General features: G+C 42.7%; 1 protein-coding gene across 5 annotated transcripts in view; it reads left to right on the plus strand.

Annotated features, from left to right (window-relative positions):
* Window positions 1-12,247, plus strand: part of ASAP1 (ArfGAP with SH3 domain, ankyrin repeat and PH domain 1) — a 339,676-nt gene that overhangs the window by 200,825 nt on the left and 126,604 nt on the right. The gene's annotated exons all lie outside the window — the stretch shown is intronic.

Here is a 12,247-nt window from a genome sequence, read left to right on the forward strand (position 1 = left end):
GACCCAAGTTTTTCTGTTATTTGTTAGGTGCTAAGTTTATGAAAGACTTTCTACAAATGAAAAACCAAGTAAGTCAAAGAAATTCAGTTCTTCTGTCAGTCCAAGCCTGTTACTGCTTCCCGAGAAAAAAGAAGAAAAAACATTAATTGCAATGCTAAGTTGCTTCAGTCATGTCCAACTCTTTGCAACCCTATGCACTGTAGCCCACCAGGCTCCTCTGTCCAGGGAATTCTCTAGGCAGGGATACTGCAGTGGGTTGCCATGCCCTCCTCCAGGGATCCTCCTGATCCAGGAATAGAACCCATGTCTCTTATGTCTCCTGCATTGGCAGTCGGGTTCTTTACCACTAGCGCCACCTGGGAAGCCCATTAATTGCAGTAGGTTTTATTATACATTGAAAAACTTAGTAACGTTATAGGTAATATTGCCACAAGCGACATATAAAATCTCTTTGTGTGGTTGGTCAGGCTGTAATTCAGTTAAACGAGGATCTTTCCATCTGAAGCGTACTTGTACACATTTGAAAATCAATATTGGTGACAGGCTTCCCAGGTGGCTCAGTGGTAAAGAATCTGTGTGCAATGCAGGAGATTCGGGTTCAACCCCTGGGTTGGGAAGATCCCCTGGAAAGGGAAATGGCAGCCCCCTCCAGTATTCTTGCCTGGGAAATCCCATGGGCAGAGGAGCCTGGTGGGCTACACAATCCATGGGGTCACAAAGAGTTAGACACGAATTAGTGACTGAACACCACCACCACTACCAATTGGTGACACACATGGGGTGAGAGTTAGAGGGGATGTGGGGTACAAGGCTAAGTGGACACCTGGGCACAGCCTGCCACAACCTGCTTTGCTTGTGGCTCAGGGCAGACCAGGTAACCTGTGTCAGCAAATGGGCTTCCCTTGTGGCTCAGCTGCTAAAGAACCCGCCTGCAGTGCAGGAGAACTGGGTTTGATCCCTGGGTTCAGAAGATTCCCTGGAGAAAGGAAAGGCTACCTACTCTAGTATCCTTGCCTGTAAAATCTCATGGACAGGGGAGCCCGGTGGGCTGCAGTCCATGGGGTTGCAAAGAGTCGGGCACAACTGAGCGACTAACACTTACTTACTTTACTTACTTGGTCAGAGACTTTGTCATCTTGTAGAGAAAAGTATGTTGTCAGTGGATAAGAAAGAACAAACTGAATGAAGATAAACAGTAGGTGTCCACATGAAACAGTAGGTTCCAGGGGGGGAGAGAGGCTTGGAGACGTGAAAGGAGTTTCTAGGTCTGTGACTCCCATCTTTTGTTATTGTTACTGCAGTCATCAGCTGGCTTTCCCGGAGGTCATGTCTCTAAGAAGTCAGTTGTCTGTAACAGAAGAGAACACCTGGGAGGGGAAGGCAGCTGGGTGTTTGGACTGGGCAGGGCTCTGAGGTCCAGTGGAGGTGGGTTTGCATCCTTGCTCTAACCCTGACTGGCCTCGTGACCTCCAGGTCACTTTGTGAACCTCCGTCATCTTCTCTATAAAGCAGGGATGGTGCTATTACAGGATTGTTGAAGGGATTTAAGTAGTTCACATCTGTAAAAGGTCTGCCACTTCTTGGGAGTTTAGTTAAGTATGACACATTTATATTTTATTCGTTTTATATTTTACTTAAATTTATGCTCCTTATTTCGGTAAAATCATGGGACTGAAAGGAACATGGAACCAGGCAGAGCTCAGCCCTCAGATACTTCCTGGTCCTCCTCACCTTATCAGAGCCAAGAATCAGTCACTTGTCACCCTTAAAGCCCCAAGCCTAGGGCACTCTATAATCCTAATTAACAGATTTTGTACCCTGGTTCTTTGAGACCTGTCTCTAATTTCTTTATGTCCAATAAAACGCTAACTTCTAATTAAAGTAAATAAATGGTATTTGTCCAATTATCTAGTGACCAAGTGGTACTTTAAGTCTTGGCCTAGATTATACACATAATTTGTAACTTCTCTCTTAGCTTGCATCTGATGGACTCCCATGAGGTGGTAGGCCCTTTACAGATATTAGGTCTGTGGTGGAGGATGGGATAAATAACTAGCAGGTTGCCCAGGGGGCTTCTGAGGTGCTGGCATTGTTCTGTTTCTTGATTTGGAGTGTATTGTTAGGTTGGCCAATAAGGTCATTTGGGTTTTTCTGTAAGAAACTATGGATTGGTCGATCAAATCCATAGTTAAGTCTACTTTTTGATAATTCATGAAATGCTCACTTAGGATATATGTACTTTTCTACATGTATGTGTGTGTGTTATGCTTTATATACAAATAGGTTCATTGAAGCATTGACTATGATTTGATAAAACAGAAAATAAATGGAGGTTTGTTGGACAGTCTCATATCTGTTGAGTATATAATAGAATATGAGACAGACTTTATAAAAAACAATCTTAGGTGTAACATAGATCTAAGTGTCAATTGTAGCTTTACTCCTGCTTGTCAAAGTCAAGTAAATTACTTAACTTCCATGAGTTTTAAATTACCTTACCATAAAATGAGAAAATAACATCTAATTTACAGAGTCTTGTACGGGCAAAATGAGGGAATATTTAAGGTCCCTAACATACTGCCTGCCGTGTAGTGCCTGGCTAACACACAATAGGTGAGGAAAAATGACAGGTAGGTCAATAGCATGGATGCCTTCTCTGTATTAATTCGGCCTTTCCACCAGTAATGTGGAACCAGTCTGATTTTATAACGAATGTAATAAGCCATTGTCTGCCTCAGGAATGCATGTCAGTTCTCTGTAATGTTAACGGCTTATGCTGTGACTCATAAAGGGAGACTTCTGATTTACATCTCTAAGGTGCTGCCATGTCGTTTCTTTGCTGGGGGCTCCTTGCAACTCTTCCCTCTCCAAGAGTCCTTACTCAAGACACATCGCCTCGTTTTGCACAATGACCACGCCATTCCACAGCTCACACAGCAGCTCTTGAGCTTGGTCCCAGCAGTCTCAGGCATGGCAGTAGGAGAGATTGTCCTGCGTGTGTGGAAGGTGTGGGGCTGCAGGGTGAGTGCAGAGTCTGGTCTCCACTTCCGCTTACCAGTGATGCTGTCCTGTGGGTGGGACCACAGCTCACTGAACTTTGAGTCCTGTCACCTGGATTCCGCGCCGTCATATGTCTTCTGCCCTGGCTAATAGAAGAGCTCCAGGTCACACATAACTTTTTCAATTTAAATTAAAATAAAATTCAGTTCAGGCCCTCAATGTCAGTGGCCACATTGAGTCCTCAGTAGTCACGTGTGACAAGCAGCTACAATATTAGATGATGCAGAGACAAGACACCTCCATCATCCCCGGGAGAACATACCTCACACTGTATGGTAACTGTCAGTCAGTCTTTCAAGCATTAGACCAATGAGTGTCAATCCTTCCTTTTCATTAAAATCATCTGAAGAAGGGTTTCCCCCTAGTGGCTCAGTGGTAACGAGTCTGCCTGCCAATACAGGAGACACGGGTTCCATCCCTGGTCTGGGAAGATCCCACATGCCGCAGAGCAGCTAAGCCCGTGCACCACAACTCCTGAGTCCACATGCTATGACTTATGTCCTAGAAGCCATGCTCTGCAATGAGAGAAGCCACCTCAATGAGAAGCTGGCACATTGCAACTGGGGAGTAGCCCCCGCTTGCCAAGACTGAAGAAAGCCCTTGTGCAGCATCAAAGACCCAGCGCAGCCAAAAATAAATAATTTTTTTAAAAGATCACCTGAACAACTCTTTTAAAACACAACAACAGAGATTCCCGTAGGTCCACCCTCCAAGAGTCGTTCCACAGTAGGGGCCAAGTATTGGGCTTACAGCAGTATGACTCCCCAGATGATTCTAAATGCAACCAGAATTGAGAACTGCATCGGTGGCCTAGGAACTCCTTGTTGGCGGGCCAGTATTGTTTCTTTCATGTTTGTATTTTGCGAATTTGCCAACATAGTTTATTAGCTTATCAAATATTTATTGGGCCCCTATTATATGCTGTTTGGGATGTTGGGTATATTGAATAAATCAGACAGAATGTCTGCCTTGATGATAATTTGACAGTCCGGTGGGGGAGAGAGAAATGTTAATATCAGATCCTCAAGCTGGAAAGTACTTAGAAACTGGCAAGTACTAAAGGAAAGCTTGCAGGATACAAAAAGGAAACCTCATGTCATTCGAAGAGGGTGCTTGGGGAATACCTCTGGAGGACTTGGCATATACTGGGTGCTCATGCCATACTAAGTGAAGCCCATCAAGCCTTTGAGGTAGGTCTCCTATTATCTCCATTTTATAAATGATGCAAAGTGTGAAGGGCTATGTCGTCTTGTCCAGGAGGTCACAACTGGCAAGGACTGGGAAGGGAGCCTGGCCGACTCCAGCTTGGCTGTTTGCAGCTACTGTATGTGTGTCGTCGACCTGACACTTGGCAGGGGCTCAACAAGCACGGGATGAATTGCTGCTTATCAGCCGGATGGGTCCCCAGGAAATGCTCTGTCAGTGGCCATTAAATATTCACTGATTGTGAATATTCATGAATGAATCCATCAAATTTAACCTCACAGCAGTGTAACCCATGGGGTGACTTTGGTGCCTCTCAGATAGGGGCCACAATAGCAGTTATCATCATCCCTGTGGCCTGGAAATGTGGGGATAAACTCAGATCTCACCCACTGCAGGGGCCTGATAGGGTTTCTGCAGTCACCAATGATTACAGCATATTTAGGATTTTTTTTGTCAGCTTGTGTGGGCAGCCCTGTGACATTTAATTCTTAAAAAACAGCGAGATGAGTAAAACAGTGATGTTGCCCATCTTCCCATGAGCCATACTCAGTGGAATCCAGGCTGTTCCTGTCCAAGGGCTTCTGGTCTCTTCCAGAGAAGCCACAAGAGGCTGAGCCCTCGTGTCTGTTTCCCAGTGTGTTTTCATAATTTTCTTGGTTTCTCACAGTGCTTAAGTGACACAAAACCCATCTGATGTTCTTTGGAACTTTTAAGAAGCATTTCTGTATTTCTGGTTTGAGAATACTTAACCACCCACCTCCCCAAAATGATTTGAAAGATGGTTGAGAATGGTGAGAGGACTTACGCTAAGAGGTATCTATTATTTTTTGCATGTAAGCTTTATCAGTATTATAAATTAATAAGAGACCTTTAAATGGAAAAACAAATCATCTCCCTGTAAGCAGTTTAGTTTGAAATGGCTTTAGGAATTTGTCTCTCTCTCTTACTTGTCCCTGCTGTGTATGAGGAGATTTTAAAAAACAAAAAACTGAATTCTGCAAACTACTTGGATCAAGGGGGAAATTTCCAAGCCGTTCAATTCTTCTATGTTGGTTCTAAGTTTTGAAGTCTTAACAGTGTTGAACTGTGAAATACATTGTCATTTAGAAAGTTTTACCTGGTGAATGTGTTCTTTCCCTCTCTCTCCCACTAATACATGTTTAAAATAGCAAGTATTTTCTTGAACATCGTAGAGGTTTTGAAGGATGTTGCAGTTCTTTGGGGTTTTTTTTCTTTCAAAAGACAGAGTCTGATTCTCTTTGCCTTGAACATATGCCAGACTTAGAACTCTCCTCTATTGAAGAGAGTGTAATAGAAGTGATGCCATGTGATTTCCAAGGCCAGTTCATGAAAGAGATGGCTTCCACCTAGGTCCCCCACCTCTTCTTTTGTTTTGGAGGAAACCAGCCGCCATGCTGTGAGGACACTCAAGCAGGCCTGAGGCTTTTTTTTTTTTTCCCACCAAAAAGCACCACTGAAGCACATTTGCTAGCCCTGAACCTTCAGGTGACTACAGCTCTGACTGACTCCTGCTCTTGGTCTTTTGAGTGCCCCCTGAGGTCAGAAGAGTTGCGGTGGGGCTGATGTCGCAGGATTTCTGCCCCTGCAAGCACCAGCGTGTATGTGCACGTGGTGGGTCCAGTGTAAGTCAGTGTGTGTCTCTAGAGAAGGAAGCGCGTACTACATCTCAGGCTGCTGGAGATGAAAGTGGTGCACATTGTTCTTGTATAAAGTGGAAGAGTCATGTGGTCACTGTGAGCGTGGGTGTACCAAATTTGTTTTTCTATCACATGACTTAGTTGAGTTGAATTGGTTCATTTTTTTTTTTTTTAAACAGATGTGTTATTTAAACACACGCACATGTACGCTTCTCCTTGGCAGGAAAAACCCAGGATATTCCTGCTACTAGGTCTTTTTCTGTGATTAAAAAATAATGAATCACAAATCAAAATGTGTGTTTTATTGTTATATGGTGGCTTCCTTAAAATTCATGCCAAGATATATTTGGAGTACATTTTAGCTTATTGGTAACACATGGTATCTACTAGAAGTCTCTGTGACGTCGTTAGTCTGAAAATTCGGCTTCTCAAATCCTTTTATTTGAGTGAATAAAAAAGTGACAGTGGTATGTCATTTGATTACAAGCATATGATAGGGAAGTATTATTTCTGAAATACAGCTGGATGGTCATGAGTAGTTCCCAGCTTTTTTCAGTCAGGAAAGGAAACACTTTGCTTTCTTATTGCTTCCTCTTTTATTCCCCCTTTCATTTTCAGTTACAGTTGCATAGTGAGTGGTTTTACAAGAACACTTGTATTTTTTAAAGCAAAATTAAAATGTGATGTTCACCCCAGATTTTCATTTTGATAATTTATCTGTTTTAAGAAATAGCTGGTCATATATGAGGAAATCTAAGATTTTAAAGGTAAAGTGCTAAATTCATCAGTGGATAGGAAGTAAATCTTTATATCCAAGTAATTTCCAACTTCATTTCAGCTATTTTTTTTTTTAGTTAACATTTTCTCAAATTTAAAGGGATAGCGTGAAGTTAATTGTAAGTAGAGTCGATAATTAAGTTTAGAGTCTTAATTGTAATGATATTTTTAATCCTGTGGTTTTCTGTGGGGAGAAAGTTTTCTTAAGAATAGATAGAGATAAAAATAGATTAGAATTTTAATGGAAAGAATGTCAAGAGGTATACAGCGAACATCGTCTGTGTTTAGGATATTTTCTCCTTTTTGCCGTTTTCCAAATTGGTGGCTGATAATCTGATTAAAGAAATTTTTTGAATGAAAGTAATCCTATAAATAAACAAAACTAGGCCCTCAGGAATAGAAGGCCCTAGACAGAAAAACCGCAAATAGCCCTTGGTGGTAGTTGCAGTGATTTGAGCAAAGTTTAAACAAATTACTTTGGGCCTTCAAGGCATTTTGAATTCTTGTGAGTCCATCATTACTTCTTCTTCTTTTAAAACAATATTTTATTGTCATTTATTTATTTGGCTGCACGGGGGATCTTTTAATCACGGCGTGTGAGCTCTAGTTCCCTGACCAGGGATCGAACCCGGGCCCCCTACTTCGGAGTGTGGTGTCTTACCAGGGAGGTCCCCCCATCATTACTCCTTAAAAAATGAAAGCAAAATAACGGATTCCTTCAGAATGATCAAGGAAGCAGGCTTTTCTAAAAGGGAGTACAATTATCTGGGAGAGGGTATTATTGCTCAAATTATGTAGGGATAAAACCAGAGGAGTTTTTTTAAGCTGCCTTTAGAAAATTGAAGTCTCTTTCCAAAATAACCTTACAGCTCAAGGCTCTTTGGGGACTGACGGTTTTTGTATTCAAGCCATTGGCTCAAACACTCTTGTTACTTGAAATCAGAAGCTATCTGGGGTATGTGTGTATATGTGTATGCACTTCCTCCATTTTGCTGATCTGGAATGAATGGTCTCAACTTTAAAATGAGTTAATATTTTATAATGTTTGCTTACAACTTATGGGAGCATGCTTCATGAGAAATTAACTCATGTTAAATGAAATTGGGAACACTTACTCCATAACCTGTAGTTCGGGTTTTTTGAAAAAGCCTTGAGATGAACAAGAAAAACACTCCGTTAAAGGTGACTATTTAAAAAAAAAAAAGTTTCTGTACCTTCGTGGTCCAAGTTTGATAGAAGTGATAAATTACAACTGCCATTTATTGAGTGCCTACTACAGGCCAGGTGCCTGTTGCCGCTTGATCATCTCAACGGTCTTGCATGAAAGACACTGTCATCCCCGATTTAGGGGTGAAGGGACCTGGTTTAAATTACTGGCACAGCTAGTAAGTTTAAATTTAAACCTGGCTTAAATTACTCGCACAGCTTGTCAGTAGCTACAAGTCTGAAACTTATTTCTTTATCATCCCGGAGCTGCCGAGGCAGAATCGCCAAGACTATTAGCTGTCAGAGGTGAATGACTGCCGACCCAGGATAGCACACTGAGGATTCATTCAGTGGGGTGCAGAACTCATGGGCACGCCATCCTGGGGTGCCTCACCTGTGGAGACAGGCAGACAAGAAAAAGAAGCAGTAATCCTGTAACTTGGAAGTGCTAGATGGGTCACTTAAAAAGGAGAGCAGTTTTATTCCTTCAGACTAGAGCTGGAATTGAGGATTACCCACAAAGTATTCCCCAATTTCACTCCTATTACTACTGTGTCCTTTGTAATTAGCCTAACTGGTATATGAACAACAGGGCACTTAGACCAGTATATTCATATATTCTCTTACATAGATTAAACGTGCCTCCTGCACACCATCATTAATGTATGGTGGGTTAGTTCAGACAGGTTTGGGATCAAATACTGATTTAGCCTCTGATTGGTGGTGAGAAACCTGTGCACAGAGAACACCTTAAGCAATTGGGTCTTCATTTCTGTAAAAGGGAATAATATTTCTGCCTCACTGGACTGTCGTAAAGAATAACACATATGATTCAGAACCAGTGGTGATGGTGTTGATTGCCTTCATCCTTATCAACTCGAGGCTTTCTGAAATAGCCGAGGGAAAGTCTGGACAAACCTAGTTTGTCATTTTAGATCTGCGACCGTGGCGATGTGTGCAAGACCCTTCACCTCGCCCTCCACCCCATTTCAGTCCTCAGTTTTCTTATTCTGAAAATGGGGCAGCAATGCCTATTTTGTGAAAATTGGGAAATAATATATATAAACTACTTAGTCTTGATGCTAGGACATGGTGTGTGTTAGCTGCTCAGTCAAATCCAACTCTTTGACCCCATGGACTGTAGCAGCCTCCTAGGAGTCCTGCCAGGCTCCTCTGTCCATAGGATTTTCCAGACAAGAATACTGGAGTGGGTTGCCATTCTCCAGGGGATCTTCCCGACCCAGGGATTGAACCCAGGTCTCCTGCTTTGCAGGCAGATTCTTTACCCTGTGAGCCACCAGGGAAGCCCAGGACATAATAATCAGTGATAATTATTATAATTGCAGTTAATTGCCAAAAAAAAACTAATCAAAGCTAGAAAACTTTTAGCCTGTATTTCTTCAAATTGTTTGTTTATTCTTATATTCTTTTATCTTTCTGAGACTCCAGTTACTTTTATGTTAGATATCGTCCCCACAGGTCAGCTTGTTCAGACTGACTCAGCTTGTTCAGTTTTAGTCTTTATACTTTTTGTGCTTCAGTTTGGATAATGTCTACTTACCTGTCTTCAAGTTGACTGCTTCTGTCTTCTGCAGCATCTGGTCTGCTACTAGTCTCACCCAATGAATTTTTTTATTTGAGTATTGTAATTTTTAGTTCTTGAATTTCCATTTAGTCCTTCTTTAGAATTTTTATCTCCTCTGTAATTCTTCATCTTTTCACCCATTTTATCCAACGTTTCCTATACATTCTTGAGTGTATTTGTAATATTTATTTATTTTTGGTTGTGCTGGGTCTTCATTGCTACGTCTGGGCTTCCTGTAGTGGCAGTGAGTGGCGGTTAACCTTTGTTGCAGCGCATGGGCGTCCGCATGTGGCGACTTCTCTTGTTGCGGAGCACAGGCTCTGTGCGCGGGCTTCAGCAGTTGGGCACGCAGGCTCAGTCGCTGTGGTGCACAGGCTTAGTTGCTCTATGGCATGTACAGTCTTCCTTGACCAGGGGTCGAACCTGTGTCCCCTGCATTGGCAGGTGGATTTTTATCCACTGTACCAGCAGGGAGGTCCTGTACTATTTATTTTTGAAATTATTTCGTACTAAATCCAACATCTAGGTTGTCTGTGGTTCTGCTCCTCTTGACTTTTTCTCTGTTGACTTTAGCTGCGTAGCTTCTGTTTCTTTGCATGTCCAGTAGTTTCTGTTTGCAAAGTAGACATAGTGAAGTACATGTTGTAGAGACTCTGGATAGTTACCTTTCTAAGAAGTGTGTTTATTTTAGTACACAGTTGAATTGCTGGTGATCAGCATCACCTTGACTCAACAGGCATGAGTTTGAGCAAACTCTTCGAGATAGTGAAAGACAGGGAACCCTGGTGTGCTACAGTCCGTGGGGTCACAAAAACTCAGACATGACTCAGCAGCTGAACAACAGCCATCACCTTGACCCTGTGAAAAGCTTTTTCAGGGTGAGTTTGTTTTAGTTTTGCTCACGGTCCTAGGATGCAGCTCTTCATCCTGCTACATGGTCTGTACTCCAAAGGTACAGTCCTCTGGGCCTTCACCCACAGTGCTGACCATGCCCTGCTGACTTTGTGGGACCTGAATTCCATGCCTTACTCAATCTAGGGAAGTCTCTGAAACCTGCTCAGCTCTCAGATGTTGTCCTCCACAGGGCTCCTTGAAGTATCAGTCATACATGTGCAGTGCAGGGTCAGCCAAGGATTTGAAGGGAGGGTATACACAGACATGCGGGCTCTCCTTTCTCTGACTTCCTCCTTTCTAAGATCCCCCCCACCCCCGCCACTCAATTTCCAGCTGCTGACGCAATCCTGAACTCTGACCTCTGACACCGTATCTCAGTAAAATGCACTTTCTGCAGAAGTTCTGTTCTCCTTGCCCAGCATAGACTGAGGTCTGTCCTCAGGAGAAAAGCCAGAAACAGATGGTCTTTCCCAGAGCATTTCCCTTCCTCAAAGGGTGGCATCCCTGCCTCTTTCTTCATGCCTTTGTGTACTTTCCAGTGACTTCAAACAGTTGTTATTTTTATATTTTGTCCATTGTTGTTATTTTTATATATTGTCCACCGGGTATCATTGTTAATGAAAGGAGCATTCGCCTGGCAGAAGTTACTCTGTCAAGTTAGCAACTGCAGGCCTTTAATTATTAGAATCATTCATGAGAAGGTTTCCCTGCTGGCCCAGTGGTGGAGAGTCCGCCTGCCAGTGCAGGAGACGCACATTCAGTCCCGGTCCAGGAGGATCCCACATGCCATGGAACCACTAAGCATGTGCGCTACGGCTATTGAGCCTGTGGCTCTAGAGCCCAGGAGCTGCAGCGGCTGAAGCCCATGAGCCTAGAGCCTGTGCTCCACAGCAAGAGAGGCCTCCATGAGAGGCCTGCGCACTGCGCCACAGCCAGAGAAAAGCCCCACCAGCAGCAGCAGAGATACAGCGTAGCCAAAAAAATTTTTTTAATATATATGACTAATTCATTTATTATTGTATATGACTAATTAATTTATTAAGACCTTATTGAACTTAGAGCTGGAAAGAATTGCCAGAACACTCTTGGCTCACAGGCAGTTACTATGTTTTAAGACTGCTGCTACTGCTAAGTCGCTTCAGTCGTGTCCAACTCTGTGCGACCCATAGATGGCAGCTCACCAGGCTTCCCGTCCCTGGGATTCTCCAGGCAAGAACACTGGAGTGGGTTGCCATTTCCTTCTCCAATGCATGAAAGTGAAAAGTGAAAATGAAGTCGCTCAGTCATGTCCAACTCCAGCGACCCCATTGGATTGCAGCCTACCAGGCTCCTCCGTCCATGGGATTTTCTAGGCAAAAGTACTGGAGTGGGGTGCCATTGCCTTCTCCATGTTGTAAGGCAATTCAGCTTAAATCAATAAATAATAAATACATGCCCGTGTATGACAAGTGACTTGAGAGGTATACCTTCAACTGAGGTTAGTGGAGTTGAAAGTTGGCATTTCATTTGTTCAGTCAGAACTGTTAAGTACCAGCGAGATGAGTGAGTAATAGGATGAACAGGATAAGTAGAGATGTCTGCTCTCTTAAACTTAGTTTATTGTGAAGTAAAATATATTTATCTACAGTCACACTTGACTTGAGGTTAGATTTTAAAGTCTGCCTGGGACACCTTATCTTTGACAAAGGAGGCAAGAATATACAATGGATTAAAGACAATCTCTTTAACAAGTGGTGCTGGGAAATCTGGTCAACCACTTGTAAAAGAATGAAACTAGACCACTTTCTAACACCATACACAAAAATAAACTCAAAATGGATTAAAGATCTAAACGTAAGACCAGAAACTATAAAACTCCTAG

Source organism: Bos indicus x Bos taurus, chromosome 14, assembly GCF_003369695.1.
Source record: "Bos indicus x Bos taurus breed Angus x Brahman F1 hybrid chromosome 14, Bos_hybrid_MaternalHap_v2.0, whole genome shotgun sequence".
Classification (NCBI taxonomy): Eukaryota; Metazoa; Chordata; class Mammalia; order Artiodactyla; family Bovidae; genus Bos; species Bos indicus x Bos taurus.